This window comes from Ornithodoros turicata, chromosome 4 (assembly GCF_037126465.1).
Source record: "Ornithodoros turicata isolate Travis chromosome 4, ASM3712646v1, whole genome shotgun sequence".
In the NCBI taxonomy this organism is placed as follows: domain Eukaryota; kingdom Metazoa; phylum Arthropoda; class Arachnida; order Ixodida; family Argasidae; genus Ornithodoros; species Ornithodoros turicata.
In genome coordinates, this window is record NC_088204.1 from 25,515,689 (window position 1) to 25,542,044 (window position 26,356).

The window sequence follows — 26,356 nt, forward strand, 5'->3', positions numbered from 1 at the left end:
GGACTTGAAAGGCTTCCTCCACGATGCCGCGTATAAATTCGCGAAGTTCTTCGTTTTTTGTCTTTTCCTTGCGACGACGAGAAACGCAGGAGAATAAACCACACATGGCGTTTTCCACGTATCGGTCAGAATGATGACGCGAGCGCGGTGCGCGCTGCCTTTATAGAGATAAACGCGCGCGCGCAAAGAACGGAGAATGAAAGCGAAACTGAAAAGCCACCCGTCGCCGCTAGGAGCGCGCGCGCAGCAGAGAGCCGAAACCGAAAACACCCGCGGGCCGGCGCAGAGGGCGCGCGCGCATCCATAGCGGCCGCTGCGCGTCGCCTCTCTCAGTTTCTCTCGGACCGTCGCGGAAGACGGACGTGCGCTCCGCGCGCTCGCTCACTTTCTGGCTGGATCTCGTAGAGAGCAGACGTATGTTCTCCGCGCTCGCTCAGTTTCTGCCTGGAAGTTGCCGCGGGGGAAAAGGTGAGTGATTTGACCGCGCTCCTTTTCTCGTATGTTTGCCGTGTTTAGCGGTGACCGCGCTCGTGTTAAGCCTTTTCTCGCATGTTTAGACTTGTTTTGCGGTGTCCAAGCCTGTTGACGCATGTTTAGCGATGTGTGGTTCCCGCCTTGTGTTAGCTGCGTAGTGTTGAGGTTAGGCCTAAGCGATCGTCCCCGTAAGCCTCTTTCCTCGTATGTTTGCCGTGTTTAGCGGTGACCGCGCTCGTGTTAAGCCTTTTCTCGCATGTTTAGCGATGTGTGGATCCCGCCTTGTGTTAGCTGCGTAGTGTTGGGGTTAGGCCTAAGCGATCGCCCCCCGTAAGCCTCTTTCCTCGTATGTTTGCCGTGTTTAGCGGTGACCGCGCTCGTGTTAAGCCTTTTCTCGCATGTTTAGCGATGTGTGGTTCCCGCCTTGTGTTAGCTGCGTAGTGTTGTGGTTAGGCCTAAGCGATCGTCCCCGTAAGCCTTTTTTCCCCGATGTGTACTGTTTTCTGTTTAGCAGTAGCGGTTAGACCTTTTCTCTCGCATGCCTAGACTTGCTTAGCAGTGCTGTCATTTTTACCCGCCGCTAGTATCTTGTTCTGTCTTTCTCGTCTAGAGCTATGATGGTGGCGCCATCTGGTGTGATGCCTTGCAACTAAGTGGCCACCTGTCGTCGATCTCTGCAACTGCTGGGTGCAAACTACCAACATGGCGGACGCTGGTCACTCGGGTGTTGCGGAGCGGCTTCTTCGCCACGGCATCGTTGATTTTCGAATAAATTGTTTCTCTCCACTCTATTTCTATCTTTTTATTTTATTTTCTGCCTATTTTTTTTATTTTTTATGACCACGATTATCCGGAAACGCACAACTGGTCTGGACGCGAGATAGACATTCCCCAATTAGTGTGATGGCTCCCTGGAGGGTGCTGATTAATGTGGGGGGGTCCCAATTAGCTCTAATTGCTAATTAATGGCGTCCAGGCCAGATGTGCGTTTCCGGATAATCGTGGTCAGTACTTACTACTATAGGATATCGTCACTCGGCCGGCGCGAACCAATAAAGAAAGAAAGGAATGCATGTTCGCTATACGAAGAAAACGGTGCCGTGCTTCTACGCAGCGATCATTATACAGACGCGTAAATGTGAACATCATTCGCTACACACTGTAGCTCTCATCATTTTTAAACCAAACCGTGTTCATAAGTCTTCACTAAATAGGTGAGCCGATAATGACTCCAAATAAAATAAATAAAATAATCATTCCAGCATCGCTGGCTGCAAGCTTGGGTACCCAACAGAGCAGCGCGCTCCTATCAACACGCCTTGGGCTGACCTTACACACCCCGAAGCCTTTTCTGAATGCATTCTGCCGGCGCTGGAATAAAAGATTTATCGCGAGGGTACTACGATGTCAGCTCTGTTGCTGTTTAAGTGATAAAACAGTGCGCCCGAACCGCGAAGCGCGCGCGCGGACCCAGTCTCGCGGTTTGGACTCGCGACGCGTGCGATTCCCCGCGGCGCGAGCGCAACGCGGACCCGTTCTCGCGGTTTGGACGCGCGCGATTGCCCGAGTAAGCGCACTGTTTTATCACTTAAACAGCAACAGAGCTGACATCGTAGTACCCTCGCGATAAATCTTTTATTCCAGCGCCGGCAGAATGTATTCAGAAAAGGTGTGTAAGGTCAGCCCAAGCGTGTTGATAGGAGCGCGCTGCTCTGTTGGGTACCCAAGCTTGCAGCCAGCGATGCTGGAATGATTATTTTATTTATTTCATTTGGAGTCATTATCGGCTCACCTATTTAGTGAAGACCTATGAACACGGTTTGGTTTAAAAATGATGAGAGCTACAGTGTGTAGCAAATGATGTTCACATTTACGCGTCTGTATAATGATCGCTGCGTAGAAGCACGGCACCGTTTTCTTCGTATAGCGAACATGCATTCCTTTCTTTCTTTATTGGTTTGCGCCGCCGAGTGACGATATCCTATTACATCCGGAACGAGGACCGATTGTCTTGCGTAAGCATACATGTCTGTGCCGTCTTTTGACGATAGCAGGATAATTATTGACCTGAGGAATAATATGGATTTATGTGGTTGTGAAAATAGACTTTGTGTTTGTGAGTGTGAAAATGTTAGTGTGTGTGTGTGTGCCTGTGTGTGTGTGCGCGCGCGCACGCGCTGGGACCCCACTTGACAAGTAAGTGTTTGCCTTTTCGTGTGGCACGAGTGATACATTTATGTACTATTGCGTGAAATAGTGGTTTAAAAAATAAGGGCAGTCGCGTTTGCATTGCTATCTGTAGGATAGGACGAGCGTTTTTAATGGAATTGCCTCGCGAACCTGGCGAAGTCTTTGTTTTGGCCAGGGTATTTTATGAGTGCCCGACGCCGGTCCTGCTGTTGTTTGTTTGTTAGTATGTATCTGTCACGTTCGTAGCGCTGTTCAAGCGCTAGCCGCGTAGCGATACGCGGTGATTCTCCGATTATTCCTGAGCGGTACCGACTTAAGCCTTTTCCCTGCTCACTTAAGGAAATTTGTGTATCCCTGTCCTGTGACACAAATGCGTGTAATTTTTCGCGGTTCTTTTCTTCTGTCACTGTTTTTACTCAGAATGTAGGTGAGGGGGGAAAAGTCAGCATCCAGGTAGAGCAGGAGAAAGCGCTCGGCAGAGGAGAGTTCATGAGAATGGAATTTGTTTGTTTTTTGTTATATATCGTTGAGTGTCAGTATTCACTAGAGGTGTGCGAATATTCGAAATTTCGAATATTGTTCGAATATTGTTGATATTCGAACCCTATTCGTATTCGAAAATTGATAATCGAGAAATTCGAATATTCGAAAATTTCGAATAATGGAGCACAAGCGCCAGCATTCCCGCTAAAATGAACAGAATTCCAGGTATTGGGATTAATCTTGCGAAAATTCCACGTTTGGCACGTCCTTAGCGCGATTTCCAATTGGAATCGGACTTCATGTGCATCCAGCAAAACCGCAAGTTGGCTTCACAGCATGCTTCCGCACATTGCGTGCAGCCAACTTTAAGGCACAACGTCTGGTAGGCTACCTAGCCGATTTGATTTTTTTATGTGTGCTTTCGTTATTTTTTAAAAGATAATACAGACTCGAAGAAGTGTTTGTTTGTTTGTTAGTATGTGTCTGTCACCTTCGTAGCGCTGTTCAGGCTTTATTTTCTTTGCAAAAATCAGACTTTATGGTATTAAGCTGTTCGAGTAGAAGTGACTTCCGTGCTCGCTTAAGATAGATTGTGTATCCCTGTCCTGTGGTTTCTTCACGCAGGGCCAAAGCAAATGAGTATTTAGCATTATGCAATAATTATCTGATAGCAGAAATGGGTGTCTTTGTCACAGTTTATTAGCGTGTGCGTCGTTATTTTATTTATTTTTTCTCTTATAGCTATGCGAGCAAAAGTGCGTGTAATATTTCGCTGCTCTTTTCTTATTTTCTCTACTTTTTATGTAGAAGAAAGCCTCCTGCGTAAAAGCTGAATAGTGTTCTACCAGTGGAAGTGGGGTTGTTTGTTTGATTTTTGTTGGGTGTTCGATATCTTAACGAAGTAAGCAGAGCCTTAATTTTGCAGGTTTTTGAGCAGAAATGCTGGTATCTGAGCACGGAGTACAAATTTCTATATTTCTCTGCTCCCTAAGAAAATTTGTACGTCGTTTTCCAAGCAGTCCGCGTTTAGTTTACGCAAAATAGAAAATGAAGTTGTGTATGCTCTATGATGATCCGCCGCAGGCTTAGGCCTTTTCCCCGATCACCAGTGTTTTCGCATTCGATGCCGCATGTCTAGACTTGTTCAGTAGTGTTGCAATTTTTACCCTTCGCTAATATCTTGTTGCTGCCGTCTTGCGTTAGACGTTGAACTTCGTAGCGATGTGCGGTAACGCTACGATTATTAATGAGCGCTCCGTGTGTTAATGCGTTGTCCTCTGTGCGTGCATGCGTGTGCTGTTTCCCCTGATTTGTGACGTCATCGTGGCATGTCTGGACTTGTTTAGCAGTGTTGCAGTTCTTCCCGCTGCTAGTATGTTGTTGCTGTCATGTTGTGCTAGCCGCGTGGCGATGTGTGGTGACCTGAGGTCTTCAGCCTTTTCCCTGCTCACCTAAGGAAATTTGTGTATCCCTGTCCTGTGCTTTCTTTACGCAAGGGCAATGCGGCTGCGTATGTGGCATTATGCAAGAATTATCTGGTGGCAGAAACGGGTGTCTTTTTCTCAGTGTATTGGTGTGCGCTACGGTTTCTTGCGGTTACAGCTATTGGACCACAAATGCGTGTAATTTTTCGCGGTTCTTTTCTCCTTTCACGGCTTTTACTCAGAATGTAGATGAGGGGAAACAGTCAGCATCCAGGTAGAGCAGGAGAAAGCCGCTCAACAGAGGAGGAGTTCATGAGAATTTAATTTGTTTGTTTTTTGTTATATGTTGAGTGTCGGTATTCGCTTTCCTCGATATGTTGAGGAAGTCAGCCGTTATAGGTATTTGTGCAGAAATGCTGGTATCTGAGTGTGGAGTAGAAATTCCTATAAAGCACCTCTCCTTGTGCATTCCTGAGCTGCTGTGTGTGTGCGCGCGTGCTTCTTTTTCCTGGTTTGCGACGTCATGATGGCATGTTGGGGCTTGTTTAGCAGTGTTGCAATTTTACCCGCCGCTATTATCTTGTTGTTGTTGTTATCTTGTGTTAGCCGCGTAGCGATGTCCGGTGACTCTGCTATTATTCCTGAGGTCTTAAGCCTTTTCCCTGCTCACCTAAGGAAATTTGTGTATCCCTGTCCTGTGCTTTCTTTGCGACAATGCGTCTGTGTATGTGGCACTATCAGATACCAGACATGAGTGTATTTTTCTTGGTTTATTGGCATATGCTTCAGGCTTTTTAAATCAAGCACAAGTGCGCGCAATTTTTCGCTGCTCTCTTCCTCAGATCACCGATTTTACGAAGAAGACAGTCGCATGGTACAGCTGAGAAGAGGGTTTCTCTGATTGTTTGTTTGATTTTGTTGGGTGTTCGATATGTTGAGGGAGTCAGCTGTTAAAGGTATCCGTGAAGAAATGCTTGCATCTGAGCGCAGGATAGCAATTCCTGAAGCACGGCACCCTCAGTGTAAATTAATTATTTTGGATATGAGTCTGCTTCCCTGCATGACAAGGCTGAAATGGGAAGAGAGAAAAAAATTGGAGCGCTTCATTAGTAGCGATCCAAGTAATAGGGCAATTATAGTTTTCATAGAAAGTTGGGCTCCTAAAATTATAGTTTAGTTGTAGTTTTTCTAAACTGCAATGCAATAATCATTAATATAGTATAGGAATGCTATCGTGTTCCCGTAAAGGCGTTCTGTCTTGTGCTTTCCCGCCTTTATGCTCGCAATGCGCGAATGGAACTTTGCCCACCCGGCTTCCGCGCCTTTTTTGCTCGCAGGTGTAGCCTCAGACAACGAATGTATGAGCATAGAAAGGGTCATGTATTACATAAGCCTGGAGGTGATGTTGAGTGGTCTCACTTATTATTTTAAAAGAGCAGTGGCAGTTTACTGTAATTCTAATGACCATAATGAGCCTTTGGGGTGAAAATCGTTAATATGCTGGGTGCTTTTTTGTTGAATTTTAATGAGAGAATCAATGTCATTAAGAGTAGGACAAAGGAAATAATCTTGCGATTCAATAAATAATAGGAGTCTTTGCCGGTGTCTTCTTCTTCAGGCAGGATGTGATGATGTCACGCAGTCTGTAGCAATGCGTTGACTGTTACTGAAAAAAGTGTAGCAAAATGGTGTGTATTCCCCTGGACAGATTTATGATGAGCACTGTTTTTGAATAAGAGGAGTGCGTGTGCTTAGAAATAGTTTGATGCTGGTTTCCTTCTTTGTTTCTTTTCGCTTTTCCCCCCCTTGTCTGGCAAACATGTGCTGACATGCCTGGGCTTGTTCTGACATGCTTTCCTTCTGCATGTAGTTTTTTTTCTTTTTGTACAAGGCATATTCTTGACGATAGTGCTGCCTTGAATGGGAGTAGAGCTATTCTTAATAATTTTGCGATTCATTTAGTTCAGAGAGTAACCGCGAGGGGGGCAGGTGTGTGACTTTATGTCTTGCTGAACCTTTTTTTTTTTTTTTTTCCTGTACAGTAAGACTTTGGGAATGAAATGCTACAATCTCCTCTTGTCTATGGTGTTTTTCTGCAATAGTTCCCTACGCAATCATTATAGTAGAATAAAGGAAATAATCTAGGGATAGTGATTCAATAAATAACAGGTGCCCTGTCTAGAGCGTACGCGTCCTTGAGCCACGCACCTGCATGATGACCGCATACCGAGAGACTATTGTTTCAGGTTGACCTTGTGTAGAGGAGCATTAGTGGAAAAAAACTGTGTAGCCCTGAGACAATAGGATGACGTTACGACCAATGAGAACGGCCTGCAGGGGGCGCAAGGATTCACTTCTCTCTTGGACACTGACGGGTCTCGACACGCAAATTCTGCTCCTGGCGTTGGCCGTCAGTGGAAGAGCGTAGCTTCGGTGGGGTTCTGTCTGCCTCTGATGGGGTGCGGATGTGTGGTTCGTCACTGGTGAATGGTGTTCGACGATGCAGGGGGATTTTGTGACGAGCAGATTTACAATGAGGGAATGCTGTGAACGGGAAAAATGATGGTGAGTGCCTTTTTCACTCTGTTCAAGTGTTTGTTTTCCTCTGTTGCCCAGCAGTCGTACGATTTGTCCTGACGTGTCCTGATATGCCCCAATATGCATGCTTTCCTTTGTTGACGCTTAGTATTTTTTTTCTTTTTTGACAAGGAACATTGTCGTCTTGACGATAGTGCTGCCCCGAGTTCTGCGCGCGTTGATTTGTTGAGTGCCTAGTCCTCTTATTAGCCATTGATGGAGTTACATGTTAGGATGTTTTGTTCTTTTGCAAGTCTCATTTTGTAAGACTTTGGAATTCCTACGATCAGTTTTCATGCATGGTGCTCTTCTGCAATAGTTTCCTATGCAATCGTTATAGAAGAATAAAGGAAATAATCTTGGGATAGTGATTCAATAAATAATAGGTCCCCTGTCTAGAGCGCACGCGTCCTTGAGCCACGCAGGTGCATGATGACGTCATACTGTGGCTTCACTGCAGATTGACCAAAGGAGCATTAGTGGAAAAAAACAGTGTAGCCCTGAGACAATAGGATGATGTCTGGACCAATGAGAACTGCCAGCAGGGGGCGCAGGAATGCTCTTCTCACTTAGCCTCACGACCAATGAGAACGGCCAGCAGGGGGCGCAGGAATGCTCTTCTCTCTTAGCCTCTCGCAGGTGGCGGTAGGAGCGCGCAGAGGGCGCTACGAGCGCGCGCATGCGTAGCACCCGTAGAGTGGCGCTTACGTCAGTCCACCTCTGGCTCTCGTTGGAGAAGACGTGCGGTCGTTCGCTCCGTCGTCACTTGATCCCTGGCTGTCGACGAGAGCAGTCGCATCGGTCTGCGCTCCTGCTGTCGTGAGGTGATTTGTTGCGTAACTAATGCTTTCGTCAACTTTGTTCCCGCTTTGTTTGCGATTTTCGTGCCAGTGCTGGTTGCTGTTGTCCGGGCATTCCCGCCATTTTCTATCATCTTCTGCCTTGGGACCGGGAGTAGCGCTGGCGTGATTCTTAATAATTTTGTTGTGAGATTAGTTGAGAAAGTAACCGCTAGGGGGTGCAGCTGCGGGGCTTTATACAGGACAAAAAAGCATTACGAGTCAGTTTCTGCCTGCATGGAGCAGTCGCATGGTTCTGCGCTCCTGTTCTGGTGGGCTCATTTGTTGTGTAACTAATTGTTTTTTCTTGTTAGCTATTGATGGTTTGCATACTCTTGCTTTCCCAGCCTCTATATTACGAGTGTTTTTCTCCTTGCATGTCCAGAGCTGTCCTAACTTGCCCAGACATGCCATGACGACGTCACAGCTGACGTCGCAGGATGTGCGGAACTGGTGCTGCGATGCTTTGCAACCTGCCTCTGTGCTCCGTCGCCCAGCGACGGTCAGCGGCCGTTCCGCGCCGCTTTCTTCAAGATGACGTCGTTGATCTTCAACTAAACTCCTTCTCTCCACTCTATCTCTATCTTTTTATTTTATTTTCTACCTATTTTTTATTTTTTATCAGCTCAACTAGCCCACAACTCACACAGTGGTCTGGACACGTCCTAGATGCTCCCCAATTAGTGTAATTACTCCCTGAATTATCCTAATTACTGTGGGGGGTCCCAAATTGCTCTAATTGCTCATTAATGGCGTCCAGGCCACTGTGTGAGTTGTGGGCCAGTTGAGCTGATACACTACTACTGTAGTGTACCTATTGAGGAAGTAGTATGTTTGAAAGCTAAAATATACTCCATCAAATTAGCTGGAGGAAGGCAAATTGCAAGAGCTAAAGGGGTCAAAAAGAATATTGTACGCAAGCACCTCCTCCATGAGACGTACTGCAATACCTTGTTCGATCACACGAGCGTATCGAACGAACAAGTATCGATCGTTGGAAAGAAGCAGTGTATGTACACCATCAGAAATGTCAAAAGAAGTCTGATGGCATACGACGACAAGAGATACCTGTGCAATGACATCGACTCCTATCCTTATGGAAGCTATGAATATGGTAAGTTTAAGTGGGTGATATAACTAGTGAAGCTCATAATGTTCTTTTTTGCTTCAGAAGATGTGCAGGAAGAGAATTAATGCTTCTGTCACATGCTGTTCTCTCCTGCGGTTTGCCTCTGGGTCATGGACAGAGAGGGATGAGTGCCTGGGTGATCCACATAGTACCTATGTGAAGAACACTATGGATGTTAGCGGAGATATACAGCGTACATGGATGTGTCCCCAGGGAGAACTACAATATCTCCGAGACTGCCATGATGTACTCAATAAACATTGAAAACTATTTACCATGTTTTTGTGTGCCAACCATTGCTGGGAGTCGACGCAGGCTAAAAAAGAATGCCGCCCCGGACCAATAAGCAATTTGGAGGGAATTGTGAGCTGGCCAAGAAATGAATGGGATTGACCCACGAGCGGTTGTCTATGTTGCAGCTGGAATTATGAAGCAATATGCAGTTGAAAGCGTGTGACCGAGTAACTAGAGAGTGGAAATGACAAATGAGTCTATCGAGCATGTATGACAGGAAGCCAACAAGCCAATCACTAGGTTTTAGAAATGGATGGAAGTGACCACCCCCGGACCAATAGACAGGTGAGCGATTTTGGAAGCCTATGAGCCGACTTAGAATTGAATAGAATAGATCAGTTTGGTGTCTACGAGCGAGTGAGCAGATGTTGTGGCAATTAATGGTAGCCAATCACATAGAAATTTGATGGATGAAGGGGTGGAGCTGTGACCAACCAACCAGAGGACTTAGAAGTGGCTTGACCTGGATTAGAATTAGCTGGTGGATTAGAAATTCCTACAAATGGATTAGAAAAAAAGAGCGATTTGGAAGCCTATGAGCCAACTTAGAATTGAATAGAATAGATAATTTTGGTGTCTATGAGCGAATGAACAAATGCGGCAATGAAGGGTAGCCAATCTCATAGAAATTGGATGGATCACCATGAAGTGGTGGAGCCTGGATTAGACCTGGCTTCACCTGGATTAGAAATGGGTGGTGGATTAGAAATCCCTAGAACTGGATTAGAAAAAAGTGGCTGTTGTACGTAACGGCTCTATACTACTGCTTCCATGTGTCATCTACACCAGTATTACATCTGCATCTGCATGCTGGTTTCAGGAGGCGAGTTACTTCTTGAATCAATGCACATTTCCACACATCCCACAGATACTGTAATTTTACACGTAACATTGAATAGACCATAATTTTATTGAATACACAGAGATCATAAAACTATCTGACTCCCCGCCATAATCCCTCGCAACAGGTAAACAAGTACACTGCAAGATGGACAGAATACAGGTGCAGTTGAGGGGAGCTGCCTCAGGACAGAAGCCGCCGATATTTCGAACAGAGACTGTTCTTTGAGACTATATACGAGACTGTTTGTACATGTTCACTGAAGCCCTTCTGCTGTCGACTTGCATTTAATGCCTTGCAGAGCTGTTAGCGTTGTACTGACTCATTCACTGTAATGCTTGCGATGAGCCCCCCTTGTGTAGTCTCTTCGTTCTGTTCGGGGGCTCATGAACAGCCATCGTCCACAGAGATCGAGCAGAGCCCCAGAAAGCCCCTGGACATACTCTGACATGAAAATTAGCATTATTAGAATTCTTAAAACAGACAGGACAGGCTAGTGCGGTAAAGAAGCAATGCAATTCTCTGTTTAAGTTGTTTTCTCACACACATTCCTTATGTGTAGATACAATATGTGGCACACAGATAAGGTGGAAGCGGTGGTGTGATACATGACCTACTTACCATGACATACTTAGATACATGACCGAGTAACAGCACTGAGACTAGGCAACTTTTAGTGCACACAATGGTGGGATGTCTTTCAGAATGGGAAGTACACCCACTATCCCCTACAACACTTCGAATGTTCCAGTTCCTGTAAGTGAGGAATGCAGGACAATTGCTTAGTAATCGCTGCTAGCTTGAAATACTGTAAATCACCTTCGTGGGGCCAAAGCAGCTTCCCAATGTCTTGAAGTGCACATCTTGCATGGTGACTTTGATGCTCATGAATGTGTGAAGCAACGTTATGATCCAAATATTCATGACATGCCAGAGTATCATGAGCCATCTTACCGGAACCAGGTTTCCATTATCATTGCTTGTCCATGTGCATGTTCACGATACTGTGGCACCATTATTGTAGCACCAGACGTTGCTTCACCATGCTGCTGTATGTCCCTGTTTCCTGGGGCCTGAGCAAGGAGAAGCAGCCCAAGCAGCACAAAGGACTGGGATTCGGCTGGGAACGTAACGGGGATGATGGGTTTGAGGTGGCCGATATCGCCGTCACGAGCCCGACTGCTTCCCAACTATGTGAGGGGGAAGAATTGAGAGAGAGGGAAGCTACATAAAATTATTTCCCGATAGATCCCCGTTCGTGTCCCGGTCAGAATTCTTTCCCGATAGATTCCCGTTTGCGTCCCGGCCAGGATTCTTTCCCGATGGATCCCCGTTAACGTCCCGATCTGCTGTGGTGTACTGGCTAAGTATTTCTTCCCGCTCGTCTCCGGATGTTTATGCAGATTCGGTAACACGTGATCGGATGGTACAGCTTGAGACAAAGTTTCTGAAACACGGGTATTCTGTATTGGACTTCTCCCAGCCACCTTTGGGGAATGCTTGTTGAACAGAATCCTTGGGAAAAATCTGCTCAAGGATTCTGTTCAGCAAGTGTTCCCCTTAGGCCGCAGGGGAGGCGTGGAGGAGTGAAATACAAAACACCCGTGTTTCAGAAACTTTTGTCCCAAGCTGTAGGAGACAGTGAAGCATCCCTTCAGGAAGGAATTTGGCTGTCTGGTATGAGGTAACTCTTTCAAACCTTGGGCTGCAGTTCACTTCATGTGTTGTGTTGTGTTGTGTTGTATGACAGAAAACATGCACACGCAGCACCCTGAACAGAAGTATTAATGGAGCCTCACTGCAAAGCAGGCAAGTACAAGCTACTCGGGAAGAGTCGGCCACGCCCGAACGAAACGACCGAATCCCCCGAAACGAAAAACTCACGTGAAACGAAACGAAGAGAGCTTTAGCAAGTCGAACTGATCGGACGAAAACCGCTGCACGGAAACCCGCAAAGACTACGCTGGAGCTCCCTGCATTTGGGCTACCGCGACTGCCATCGCCATCATCTTTGTTTTGGTTGTCATTGCTGGGTGCAAATGGCCGGCGTGTGTGTTGTTAATGTTTCTGTGCTACAAGTTTTGCAAAGTTTGGTTCGGAGGGAGTATGGAACGCCGTTTTGTGGTCAACGTGGCCAGAGTGCTTCAAAAGTACTCCTGCCGCATTCTGGTCACTGTTATAAGTGTGATGCCCTGACACCATCAGCAGCTTTTAAGTAGATTCATGGCACATGAGGAACCTGTGATGTACACCATCGCACAGAGTCAAGAAAAATGTAGCATTTAACCTTGCTTTCCTTCATTATAACAAAAAAAAAAAAAAAGAAAGAAAGAAAGAACACTAGAGAAAGGGTCGGCAAAACAGTGAGTGTTTTGTTGTTGTTTTTGATCCTATCGATCTCTCACTGTCAGATTGCACTGCCGATCTGTTCACAATCATAACTAACTAATACCTTAGCTTTAGCCAATCTCATGTTGCAATTCTGCTTCAAACACAACGTTCAGTGATTCTTATGAAAACAGCAGCATTTCTCGAAAGATCCTGGAACGGCCACAATCTCAAGATGTAGTACAATTCTACCCGTCGTCATATTTCGTCCGCCAAGCCATTGCGTGGAGATGTTGGCTCCATGCCCATTTCAACACAGGCTCACTCGCCCGCGCTCGCGCGTCGTCGCTTCTCTTCCATGCCACCAGCCAGCGCTGCCTGTCACGCATGCGCCGTTCTTGTTGGGTTCGCTTTTGCTGCTGTAACGGTCGTTTCTCGTCGCCGCGTGTAGTTCGCGTTTGCGAGCGTTCCAGCAAGTCTAAAGCGTTTTAGAGGCTTTGTATTGTTGTTCTCACCTGATGCTGTCGTTCTTGCAACCCGTCTGATATTGCAACTGTCTGTAAGTGGAAGCGTTTCTTCTAACCGCGAGCAGACCAGTCGGTCTCGTTTGACATGTCAAAGAGTGAAGACGCTGCCTTGCATGTGAAGCCAAATCGTTCTTCGCCTTCAGGATTCTTGCCGTTTCAGGTGTGTAATTAATATAACTGTGAAGTAATATGTTCGACTGCGCCATGTATTCTCATTGTCCGTTTTACTCTATTTGCAGGGATCTGCACAACGACAGGGAGATAGAACGCCAAGAGAAGTCGACTGTATGCTTTGTGCAGACGGTATGTCATATGTCTCTACACTGCTCTACATATAAGTGTCCTGCCATCGTATTTTCTGGAACGATATTTCTTGCAGGTTCAGCGTGTATGACGCAGCGGCCTCCAGCAAGAGAAACTCAAGCACCGTGTTCAAATGCGGTGGGGACTCTTGCTCGACATGACAACGCTTAGAAGTGCTTTTTCGGAAGAAGGACAAGTTGGACCGGAAATGAGGACCTAGGTGTGCTCTTTTGCGTTGTTGTTCACCGTTCGATCATTACCAATTTTCGTGCCCCCGTGAGTTCAACGCTCAGGTATGTTGATGATAACTGGATATGCGTTAAAAGGTACGTACTCCGGAGTGGTGAATTGTTGTGGTGAAGAGATTTGTTGCTGCTATCTCCTGTTTCGTGAGGGTTCTTGTCGGTACTCATATACCGCAGGCATGAGGGGCTTTCTTTGCAGAACATTTCAGTAAACCAAGACTGCAGCATTTTCAAGATTGCCATAACCAGCATCAATGCAGCTCTCATGTCAACATCAGCATCAAGACAGCTCTGATGTGAGTATCAGCCAGGGCAGCTCTGATGTTAACATCATCATCAGACCAGCTGTGATGTTAACATCAGATCTGATGTGATTTGGGACACTGTCTTAATGCTAACATCAGCTGGTGTTAACATCAGCATCAGAGCAGCTCTAATGTTAGCATCAAGACAGTGTCCCAAATCACATCAGACCTGATGTCGCTTTTTTTTTTTTTCAATAGGGATGCTTCTCCTTGGCCATGTTTTTTTTTTTTTTTTTTTTGCTTATTGACGTTTTTGTGAAGGAACGCCGGATATGTGCACACCATTGACTGTCAGCCCTAGTCCCGGTCAGCTGTCATTTTTTACAGTTTTCGTTGTAGTAATTGCTAGTCATTTGCACCAAAGGTGCTGGATGTGAACTATTTTCTCTTTCCCGGACTTGCATTTCTCCAGTCGTTGGCTTTGTAATTTTTTCATAATTTAAATTTTCTCTTGGTAACTCTTGAGTTTCGTAATCCCTACGCTGTGCATTTTACCATTTTTGATAAAGCTCATTCCACATACCGCGTGCACAGACTATTTTGTGCTGACGTGCAGCAATTGTTCCGTTACGTCTAATGTTACATGCCATTCATTTTTGTGTCTGGGCAGTACTGAAGCATGAGCAGATAGGCAGACTGCCTATTACTGCATAACTTCGTTTTCTTCGAGACACCACCACTTGTGCAGGCAGACCGCCTCTTGCTGTATACTTTTCTTTCTTTTGAGACACCGTTGACGTGCCAGTGGTTACGCAGGCAGGCTGCATATTACTGTATACCATTTCCCCCCATGCAGCAATTTTACCGTTACGTCTAATGTTAATGCTACATGTCGTTCCTTTCGTCCTGGGCCACTACCGAAGTGCAAGTGGTTAGGCAGACTGCCTACTACTGTATACCTTTTTTGTTTCCTTTCAGAGACCACCTCTTACTGTGTACGTTCCCCCCCCCCCCTTTTGAGACACGATTGAAGGGCCAGTGGTTACGCAGGCAGGCTGGATATTACGGTAGACCATTTCCACCCTTTGCTTTTCAGGCTACATTGCCAATGACAGTAGTTATGCGGACAGGCTGCATATTTCTGTATACCCCTCTTTTTTTGTTTTTCGTTTCAGACACAATTGGCATGCATTGGGTGATGCAGGCAGACTGCTTAGTGCGCACCACTCGTCGTTTAGTCTATGGAGGTGCTACAAGTGTTGTGTCAGTCAATTTCCTCTCCGAAAATAAAATGTTGGGCTCCACACACACTGTTTACACTCGAAATTATTGTAATTATTAAAAATAAGCATATTAATGCTAAAATATGCATGGGGGGAGCCCCTGCCAGCATTATCGGGGATCCGTCGGGGACCTGCTGGGACCGAATACTTGCTGCCGATGTCGGTCCTTAATCATCCCGGTGTTGCAAACTGGGGGAAGGACCGGTATCGGCTGGTGGCATGCTCCCGACTTTGTAGGATTCTTTCCTGATGCTGGACCGGCTTCGCCCCGGTCCTTTGTGCTGCTTGGGAGAAATTATAATTATACCTGTTGAGGCTAATATTGTTAGGAAAACCAAAAAAGCATCTACATATTTAAGAGCTACAAAATGTGATCAACAATGTTGACCGCATAGCTTGCCCAGAGCTATACACCTGCTAATAGGAAATATGTTGTCAACCAATGGACAGCATACATATGTGTTATGACGGTGTGCTACAAAGCAAATGTGGTCCTCTTGCAATGTGCCATGTGTCAAAACGATGATTCACAGATAGAAGAGTCTTTCTCATGACTTCACCTATTTCTGCTAATCTGTGACGAGCATGCTGACCGTCATCCCTTGCTGGTCAAGGTACTCAATTGCTGGAGTCAACTTCATTAGTATAGAAGGACAGAATGGAATTTTTGGCACGTAATAACTTTACATTACAACTTGAATACAATGCGCTCACAGACACAGCCCGGCTTTTAAAGAGGAACAACAATATGCTACCATGTATGCAGGATATGGGGTAGTTCCATGGTTGGGAAAAGGCTGAGTGTGATCATACAGAAGTCCAGACAGACACAGAGTGTCTCAAAACAGGAACTCCTAAGTTGTTGCTGATTTCAGCTGCTGTGACTGTTTTGTCTTCCCTGTACCCAAGCTCAGACTTCTCCAAACTCATGTAATTTCTCAACCAGCTTCTCTGAGAAACTGCGTAGTTTTACATACAACCGCGGATTATAGGGCTTAGCTTTTTGCACTGGGCCTCCCACATTGTACATGCTACAATGTAAAATAAAGTTTCAATTCAAAAGCAGTCCCATATTGTCGTCCCAGTCGTTCACATGTTTACATTGTGTATAAGCCATAGCGCAAGTTCGTGCGGACACTTACCCGCAACTTTGGTCCTTTGGTGCTATCCTTTCCTCTTTGTTGTCGTCGAACGAGGCAGGTGCCGCATCCCTTTCCAGCGACTTTTACAGTCCAAATCGGCCGTCAGGTGAACGACCTCGTAACATTCTGATGCAAAATGCTTCGAGCACACACGGCAGTTGCCTTGATAAGTTCAGAGCACTCAACCACTGGTTTCGTACCACTCAATCACGCACAATATCAACTGGGAACCTGGCACGATACATCTTTCTTAGTAGCGTACCTGCTCGTACTGCGAGAAGCACGGCATTGTCACAATTCACTCACGCTGCATCTCTCACAAAGTGACAACTTAGATGAGGTTGTGTGTACTGACTAATCGGAGTAAAAAGATGATCAAATTAAGGCGTGGAGAAAGGTGCCCGTACGTACACGACTCTCGATTTCGCTTTCAGCCTGGCGAGTGGTGATTGCTGGCGATTGCGAAACTGCGAGCCAGCAAACAAGCCAAGAGGAGCCAAAGCGAAAGCTGAGCGTGACGTCAGCTGTTCAAGCGGACGATAGGACGGCAAACCAAAAAACAGATTTCGCAGTAAATACAGGGTATCCGCCGAAACTATTTTGGAAGTACATACAGTAGGCATCAACCTTTGTGCCTGCGAGTTTTTGTTGTAATCTGTGGCAGTGAGTTTCCTCCGGAGCTGACCTTTAAATGGAACACCCTGTATATATTTCTTTTTTTGCTGCAGATGATGAACCTTTGTACAATGGGCATACTTCCAAATGAAATTATCTCATATTTTTATCAGAGCTACCTCAGTGTGCAATTAACAGATGAATATGCGATAAAAAGCAACATCTCAGAAATTCATAATTTTTTTCTGATAGTCTTCCAAGTCTGTGTACCTCAAACTATTTTTAACACATTCTGTGCTTCCTATTCGGCACCGCTAACCATGATATGTAGCATTATTACATACTAGGTTTAAAAATATGTTAACCACTAAAATAACTTAACATAAACTAAAATAAGCTGGCAGGGGTTACCATCTTGTCTGTATAAAGAAATCTTTTCCTTCAGCTTCTGAATGGGCTCTCGGTCATTGCCATATGCATCCTTTCACCACTGTTCATACCAGTGGTACAGTATTCTCTGTGTTGGGTTAGCAGCTGCACTTGCAAGTAGTTCTTGGGCATTGTTTTACACCTCCAGCTTAGTTTCATGGAGGCGTATGGCCTCGAACACTGCCATGCCTCCAAGGAAGCAACCTGGTTGTGACAAACAAAGATAGAACAAATGAGAGTGCACTGTCTTGCAATAAGATCAACAAATATACCTAATGAGAACCTGAACTTTGAGCAAGTTATATAAGCATATTGCCAATCTAGTCTTGTCCCATGATTTTTCTATCTTAACTTTTCTACCAGTGTCCAGCATAATATGGTCTAAGATGACTATATGCACCTCAAGACCCCTAATCATCAGTCACCATCATACCTAAACCCCTACCCTATGGTATTGCTTTCAGGTGGTGGGTAAGCAATGAACAGATTGAAACAGCAGAACTTCCTGAAAGTGCAAAGAACTCACCGTTCAGGTCTCTTCACCGTGCTAATAATCCACGAGGTAGATGTACATTTAGTGCAGTCATCCAGCCATTGTTGGGCGTCGCCATAACAAGTTGGAAAGAAGGACATTCGTAACATACGTTGAATTTGAAGATGCTTCGTCCTCAACACAAATAATGCATACTGACACTGCTTCCAATCGGAACGTGTCCCAATTATATCTTCTATCTGCAACCCTTTTACGTGACAATATCTACAATATTTTCCTGGCAATGTTTGTGGCACAAATCATTGATGTGGAAGAATTAATCCAAGTAAATTAAACTGGCCACAAGGCGTCACGAACGGAGTGTGCTGATAGTGCGGTGCGTGTGGATAGCGTTTAGGATTAGCTGGTGTAGCAACAGCTGTTATGGCAGTTCACATTATTGCTCTAGGCATTCTAGCATGGCGGATAGCTTGCAAATGCTTGTCAAGTCGACGCAATGCTGATTTGGCATGATAGTTTGGTCTTGCAGGTATCCTGCCTTAATGTTTGGCCATGTTCTACTGCAGTCAAGTAATATGTTCTCTTGTTCAGTGAAGGTCTACAGTATCTGTAACCATAGAACGATGCTGCGGTGCACTTAATTTTCAATGCTGCTGCGGCATTTCATATTAAAACGGCGGCACTTCACCTCTGAGCTGCAGTCCTTGGATATCTTAATTGAGTTTTCCACATCGGTATGGGGAGGAACAGAGCTTTTGTGACTTTTCGGTATTCATGAACACTGGAACATTCTATTACTGAAGATTTCTACACTTATTGCACCTCACACAATGCCGTCGCATATATTCTACCCTGCATAATTAATTTGCAGTGTGAAATGTTTCGCATGGTTTTTGAGAGCCTGTCTCACTCCTGCAGGTTGTGTCACTGACCTGTCCATGACGATGGAGTCGTGGTGATGCATGTTCCAACGCTTGAGACTGCGTATAGGTGCATATAAGGAAGAAAACTGCCCTAGTGCCCCTCATATACTCTGAATGTGTATTGTGTAATTTTTGCTAGTGTGTGCCCAACAACTAGTTTATTTGGTGATTATGATTGGGGAGTTTCATCACCAGGGGCGATACTCAAACCCGTTGACTGTGGTGGTGTGGTAAAATATCATAATGAGTCACCTAACAGTGAGGACTGAAGTCCTATGATGCCAAAAAAGGTCAGAAATGCTTTGAATGCAGAACTTTGGTGTGCTGTATGTGGCCATGGACCAAGAAATATTGACAATGTGATGGGACGAGACGAGAGTATGACTGATTAAGAGACCTTGAAAGGGTGGTTCGGGAAGGTTTCTGGTGCGAGCGCTGAAGAAATATGTGCTAGTGTGGACCTAGTGTGCGAAGAGTAACGACACATCATTCAGTAGCTTTGCTTGGACGATACAGGAAAATGCAGGTTTCGCTCCAGCAAAGGAGTTTAGCTTGTTTTTTTAACAAAACAGAGAAACATACGTGGTCAGAAAGGAAGAAGGGTATATACCATGGTAATATGGGGAATCTGAGCAGATGGCGGATGGACAATCGGATCAGGCCCATTATTTCGGTTTGGTATCTTTCGACTTGTCCCCTTATTGCATAAAGAGGTTCAGTTATTCATATTCTGTAAAATGAACGAGTTTTCAAGCTTAAATAGGAAAAACGTGTGTGGGAGGAAGTGTGTAATGTTGCTTTCATAATAAAATTCAAAAACTTTCAAAAGAGGTTAGTTGAGTAACGAGTTATTTTGCCATATAATCACCAATTATTTAAAAATAATAATATAAAATAAAGTGCTCAGGACTTTCAAGCACCAGAACTAAATTAAAATGCCTGTATTAAGTGCCAACAGAGTCTGTTACTCTTGACTGAGACTTGCCAATCAAAGGTACACACAGCGCACTGAGTCTTGCCAATTTCTACAGGCACATGTGTCAAGGAAGTAGAAATATATATTTAACTTCTAGCACATCCAGTGGTCTACAAATTAGTCCATAGGGTGTGACCACTTTGGTGTTATGCATTAACTATGGGCATTGACGTTCCCACGGTTTTTTCCAAGTGGAGCAAGAGTGCAACCTCCGAACACCTTTTTTTCTGGAGACGGACATTCGGCGCTCAGAGATTCCTATTATGGCATCTGAGAATAAACAGTACAACCTATGGCTAAAGAGTGCACCATTTTTACAAGCGATTTTGTAGTTCCAGGGGGGCCATGGCCCCCTCCTCGGCTTTACCGCTCCGTGGCTTTGTCGTCGGGCGCACTGTACATGTGCGGAGGAGGGACGAGAGTGGACTCTGAACTGGTCTGAACTGCTTTGTCTCCGAATGAATGACTTCTCTCAACCAGTCAGCACGTTCTTGCTTGCTTGCGCTTGCTTGTTTGGTAGGAGAGTAGGAGTTCTGACGCGTTCGCCGGCGTACTTCCTTCACCCGCTTCTGACGCGTTCTCGGGCTCGCTTCGTCAGCCCAAGTGTTCGTCCTTGTGATGCGCTCGATGGCAACAGGCGTTCGCTGGCACTAGGAATCGTATGTTTCACCGGGAATTATCCTGACATGCGTTGCCCGTCAGTTTGGTGTTCTAGGTTGCTGGGAATGCTGATACTTCACGTGCTGTGCCGCTTGTGTTACCGCGCTTCTCAACGGTACCTGGTAGGTTATGGAAGCTTCTCTGTGCCTCAAGCACCAAGCGTTCGTTCGTTAAGTACGATTTGGAATGATTTATGAGGCTGTTCTCAAATGTTACGCCGACTGTGTTATTCCGAAGAATCTGCGGTTGTGTTTTTGGCGTTCTGTTTTCCACGTAACTTCCTGGGGAAATTCTTCGTTGATATACGCAGTTATAGCCAATATTCTTGAATAAATATAGAGGAAGTCGTTCGTGTACCTGCCTGCGTGAAGGATTTCAGCAGACTTTCCGTGCTCTTTGTGCTCTCGTATCTATTACTCTCATTAATGGATATTAAAGTTGCGGTATCAGCTTTAGTTTTCTCTTGTTTGTTAAGAGTGTACCGTGTTGTGCGACCGCGGAAGCTGAAATTGCTAGGGCTCCAACCCGCACCTCCAGTGTCTCAAATATCATGCATGGGTATCAGTCACGTGGTGGTATGACGTCACGAAGAGGTGATTGAATGAACGACTTTTTCTAACAGTTCACTGAAGTTAGCTGCACTGAATGAACGAGTTCATCAAATTGAACTGAGTTGCCCATCACTAGCAGAAGGACATGTTTGGATAGTCATTTGTGTCACGCATTTGTACATGTGATCTTATTTGACACTGGTTTTGTCTTCTTCAAAGTAAAAAGGACCACTGCCTGACACTGTCGTATCTTTTGTAAATCTAAGTTCTTGCTCATTAAGCGACAAGATCCTTTCAGACGTAAGAATAACAGAACACGTAAATTATCTCAGCAAATGTACGGAACACAGCTGAAATGTGGTTGCACAACGTGCGGTAATAACGGTAGCAGCAAGCGAGAAGCACAATTAAGAAAACAAAACGAATTTGAGGCTTCTACTTCGTGCGTCTTGAGTGGCCGTCGAGTTTATGTACACTTAGGTGCAGCCAAGCAATACTGAATTCTTCCATCGTACTTGTGCAACGGCTTATGTCAAACACACACACACACGCAAAACAACACGGAACGCCGCACGGAACGAGGGCTGACCACAAAACTTCCACAATTGCAACACTGTACTAGGAGATCACACTTTTCACTATTCATCTCTCGCTTTCTTTGCTCCTTGCACGTTCCCTTCTCAATACTTCCCCGGCGTCGGGAACTTGGCGCCCCCATCGCCCGGCAGCAGACGCAGTAGCCCTCTCCTGCACTCACGGTTGGGTCGCCGCAGGAGGGAGACCCCCACGTATATCTGTGCGTGGCTTTCCCGTGTCTGGGGAAAGGGGGATCCTGGCGGTTGAGTGGACCCGGAGGTTGTTTAGGACCCTTCGGGGCCCCTCCGGTAAAGCAACACACCGCTTTGGCCCCTGCTTCCCATAGACGGGTGGTCCTGGAAGGCCCGGCCAGGATTATTCAGTTTAGTCGCCATCTCCCACGCTCATTGCTTTCTACTTTTCTATCCTCCCTTCTCATCTTTCCTTTTCACCTTCTTTGGCGGCGAGGGCCAACTGTGCAGTCTTTTCACTCTTTTGAAACCTGCACTAGGGTATAGTACAGAGGTACGTGTTAGCGTGCGGGGCACGTTCCCTTGGTTGGGCTCGATGGTGGGCGACACACCTACTGCGCTGAATCTAAACACTCTTTGTATGGATACATCAAGACAAAAAAAAACCTGATCGGCTCCTCAAAAGGAGTCGCACCGAGAGACAGACACTGAGCATCACTGACCTATCGCCAGAACCCTGGTTCCCCAAGTTCTTGATTATTCAGCCAAGTGACGAAAACACCTCACTGGCAAAAGTATCACCATTTCTCGTGGCAAAAGTTCTTGAACAGGCCATAGGCAAATCCTATCAAGCAAGAAAACTGAACTCTGGTTCCATCCAAGTAGAAGTACATGCAAAGCAGCAAAGCATAGCACTTCAGTCACTGAAAGAGATAGGGGACACACTTGTATCAGTCAGTACACATCGTACACTGAACATTGTAAAGGGCGTAATTTCAGAGGATGAACTGCTTTCCTGTTCTGAATCTGAAATTGAAGACGGTATGAAAGAACAAGGAGTTGGTCACAGCAAAACGAATATTCATCCGCAGAGACGGCAAAGAGATCCCGACTAAACATATCATACTATCATTCAAACTTCACTCACTGCCCTCAAGTATCAAAGCCGGCTACCTTAATTGTAATGTAAGAGCACACGTCCCAAACCCAAGGCGTTGCTTTAAGTGTCAGCGCTTTGGGCACAGTTCACAAGTCTGCCGTGGCCATCCTGTTTGCCCAAAGTGTGCAGGGAAGGACCATACACCAGAAAACTGTAACAACGAATTCAATTGTGCAAACTGTGAGGGAAACCATCCGGTGTACTCCAGGTCATGTCCCCGTTGGAAAGATGAGAAGCAGATAATTAAAATCAAGACAGAGCAGAACCTTACATATAAAGCTGCAAAAGCCCAGCTTGACTTTGCAAAGGAAGGTAGTTTTTCCGACGTGGTGCGCAGGGGGGTGGCACCACCGAGGAGGTCTGTGAAGACTCAGGCCTGTTTTCAGGTAACTGAGACTCCACTCCACACACCCCAGCAGGATGTGGGAGACACGCAAGTGCCTCCCACGTTGCCAGTGGCTAATCAAGAGACTGGCCACAACAAAGGAGCCACGACCTCGTCCAAGGTCGATGGCGCGCAGTCTGTTTGGGACGGGAACTTAAAGGTTCCTTCCCAGATATCTCAAAATATGGACGTCGATGATGATGACTGCATGTCGCAGAAGTCGTCATCGAGTATATCCAGCTTGCCTGGAAAAGAAAAAAGAGAAAGAAGAGATAAAGAGAGAGGTAGAGGCTCTAAGCCCAACGCCCCTTCCAATGAGCAGCGAAGGCCGGTCCCCCAAAGGGTGCTGCCACCTTAAACATAAGGTATGCTTCAGGTAGTAACCCTTAAGTTGTTGGTCCCTTTAGTTACCTGTATAATGGGCATCTCTATGTTGCAATGGAACTGCCGTGGCGCCGCTCAAAACTATGATGATATTTGTGCCCTACTGGATATGCATAGGCCATATATCTTCTGTCTGCAAGAAACCATGTTGAACAAACACACAAAACTATTTAAACATCACACAGTCTACCGTAAGGACCGCATAGGTAGCACCGGAGGGGGTGTTGCAATTGTGGCTAACTCTGGTGTAATCATAAAAGAGATACCTCTAAATACATCTTTGGAAGCAGTAGCTGTTAGGGCACAACTGAAAAATCTGACAACTGTAGTCTCTCTTTACATACCTCCAAGCAGCAATTCCACACTAGGCAATTTTCTTGACCTTATCAATCAGTTGCCAGAGCCATTCTTTATTCTGGGAGACCTAAATGCACACCACCCTCTCTGGGGCAGTGAAAGGAGAGATGCACATGGCAAATTAATTGAGGAAGTATTAGACACCACGAACATCACCATCTTGAACAATGGTGACCTTACATATTATAACAGTACACATAAAGCATTTTCATGCATTGACTTGTTTTTAGCTTCCTCAGGAATGTCGTTGGACTATACCTGGTCCACAATTCAGAATCCGTATCGGAGTGACCACTTTCCTATTCTTATAGAAACACGATCGTTAGCACCAACGCTGGAGGTGTGTCCACCTCGATGGAAACTGGAACACGCAAATTGGGACACATACACAGAACTGGCAACAATCGATCATGAACATCTGATGCACTTATCAGTAGATGATGAAAATGAAGCGATTACACACACAATAATAGATGCAGCATCAAAAGCGATCGCTCGGTCCAGTGGACGACTACGTAAAAATCCCAAACCATGGTGGAACAAAGAGTGCCGCAAAAACACGTCAGGCGCAGAACAAAGCCTGGAACTCTTTCAAGAGCGCTCCAACGACAGAAAATCTGATTGTGTTTAAAAGGTCAAAAGCCAAGGCCCGTTATACTAGAAAACAAGCCAGGCGAAAATCATGGCAAGGGTTCGTTAGTGGAATAAACAGCCAAACACCAGCAAAAGCTGTTTGGGAAAAAAATCAGAAAAATGGACGGAGAGCATAGGGCATTTACAATTCCTCTTCTTTATACGAGTAATCCAAATAGCACGTCCCTGAAGGATCAGGCAGATCTATTAGGTGAACACTTTTTCAGAGTGTCGAGTTCTGCGGGATACACAAGTAAATTCTTAAAGCACAAAAAAAAGGCTGAACGAAATAGGCTTTCAAGCCCAAAGACAAAAGAAGATTATGACTGTGAGTTTACGATGTGGGAGCTTGAGGCGGTATTGTCGAGCTGCAAAGCAACAGCTGTAGGACCTGACAGTATCCATTATAAGATGATACAAAAGCTACCACCTCCTTCACTGCAGGCTCTGTTGTCATTCTTCAATAGGATTTGGGTGGAGGGCAAAATCCCTAAGGATTGAAAGTAACAACTGTTATTCCGATTCTCAAACCCGGCAAAGACCCGAGCTGTGCAGAAAGTTATCGGCCCATTACTTTGACGAGCTGTCTTTGTAAAACATTCGAACGGCTTGTTAATAGCCGATTGGTATATATCCTCGAAAGTAATGAAATGCTAGACCGCTTTCAGTGTGGGTTTCGTCGTGGCCGATCCACACTTGATCAGCTGGTTCGTCTGGAAACACAGATAAGGGAGGCTCACATTAAGAATCAGTATTGCTTATGTGTGTTTTTCGACCTAATGAAGGCTTATGATACCACATGGAGATATGGAATTTTACAAGACCTCATAAATTGCGGAATCGGAGGAAATATGTACCATTGCATTCAAGACTTTCTTTCTAACCGAACTTTCCGTGTGCGCCTCGGAAATACATTATCAGACCTGTTTGTACAGGAAAACGGAGTCCCTCAGGGCAGTGTCTTGAGCGTTACGCTTTTTGTCCTGAAAAATCAATTCACTTGTTGGCCGTCATCCCTCCTACAATCCAATACTCATTATATGTAGATGATCTACAAATAAGCTTCCGCTCGTGCAACCTTGCTATATATGTGAACGCGAAATGCAGGTAGCCATTAATCGCCTTACCAAATGGGCCGATGAAAATAGTTTTAGGTTTTCTTCTGAGAAATCTGCTTGCGTCTGTTTTCATCGCAAGCGTAGCCTGCCTCCACAACCCAACCTGCTCCTTAGCGGGGAAGCTATTCCACTGAAAACAGAGTGTAAGTTCCTTGGTTTAACATTTGATTCAAAACTCACATTCGGGATTCATATTCAGAAACTAAAGTTGCGTGCACGGAAGGCATCAAATATCCTTAAAGTTCTTTCACACAAAACATGGGGTGCAGACAGAACGTGTCTCTTACGTGTGTACAGATCACTGATACGTTCAAAGATAGACTACGGATGCATAGTCTATGGATCTGCCCGATCGGCCACACTGAAATCTCTTGACCCTGTTCATCACTCAGCCTTAAGACTTGCAACTGGTGCATACCGTACGTCTCCAATACAGAGTTTGTATGTCGACGCAGTTGAACCGTCTCTAATGTTTAGGAGGAAATTCTTAACCTTGTCTTATATGGCAAAAACTTCTCACTTGAAGACCACCTTTGTCAAGGTATTTTGGAAAATGACTACATGAATAGATTATTTGAAAACAAGCCAAGGTGCATTCCAAGTTTTCCAATTCGTGGAAAACAGTTTGCGCAGAGTGTGGAGTTGAGCTTATAAAAGAACATATAATTCGTCCTCAAGATGAGATTGCGCCATGGAGGGAAAAAGAAATTCTATGCAATTTCAAGTTAGAAAAGTACAATAAGAAATCTACCCCTTCCATTGTTATAAAACATGAGTTCTTTAGAATAAAACACAGCTATA

General features: G+C 45.3%; 3 long non-coding RNA genes across 3 annotated transcripts; all 3 read left to right on the forward strand.

Moving 5' to 3' along the window:
- Positions 1-320: 320 nt before the first annotated feature.
- Positions 321-1,265, forward strand: LOC135392841 (uncharacterized). Its single transcript, XR_010422252.1, has 2 exons — positions 321-468; positions 1,085-1,265. It is a non-coding gene; the product is annotated as an uncharacterized LOC135392841 (long non-coding RNA).
- Positions 1,266-8,990: 7,725 nt separating this feature from the next.
- On the forward strand, positions 8,991-9,386 carry LOC135392842 (uncharacterized). Its single transcript, XR_010422253.1, has 2 exons — positions 8,991-9,101; positions 9,159-9,386. It is a non-coding gene; the product is annotated as an uncharacterized LOC135392842 (long non-coding RNA).
- Positions 9,387-12,695: 3,309 nt separating this feature from the next.
- LOC135392843 (uncharacterized) lies at positions 12,696-15,198 on the forward strand. Its single transcript, XR_010422254.1, has 5 exons — positions 12,696-13,266; positions 13,346-13,409; positions 13,486-13,950; positions 14,878-14,966; positions 15,075-15,198. It is a non-coding gene; the product is annotated as an uncharacterized LOC135392843 (long non-coding RNA).
- The last annotated feature ends 11,158 nt before the right edge of the window (positions 15,199-26,356 follow it).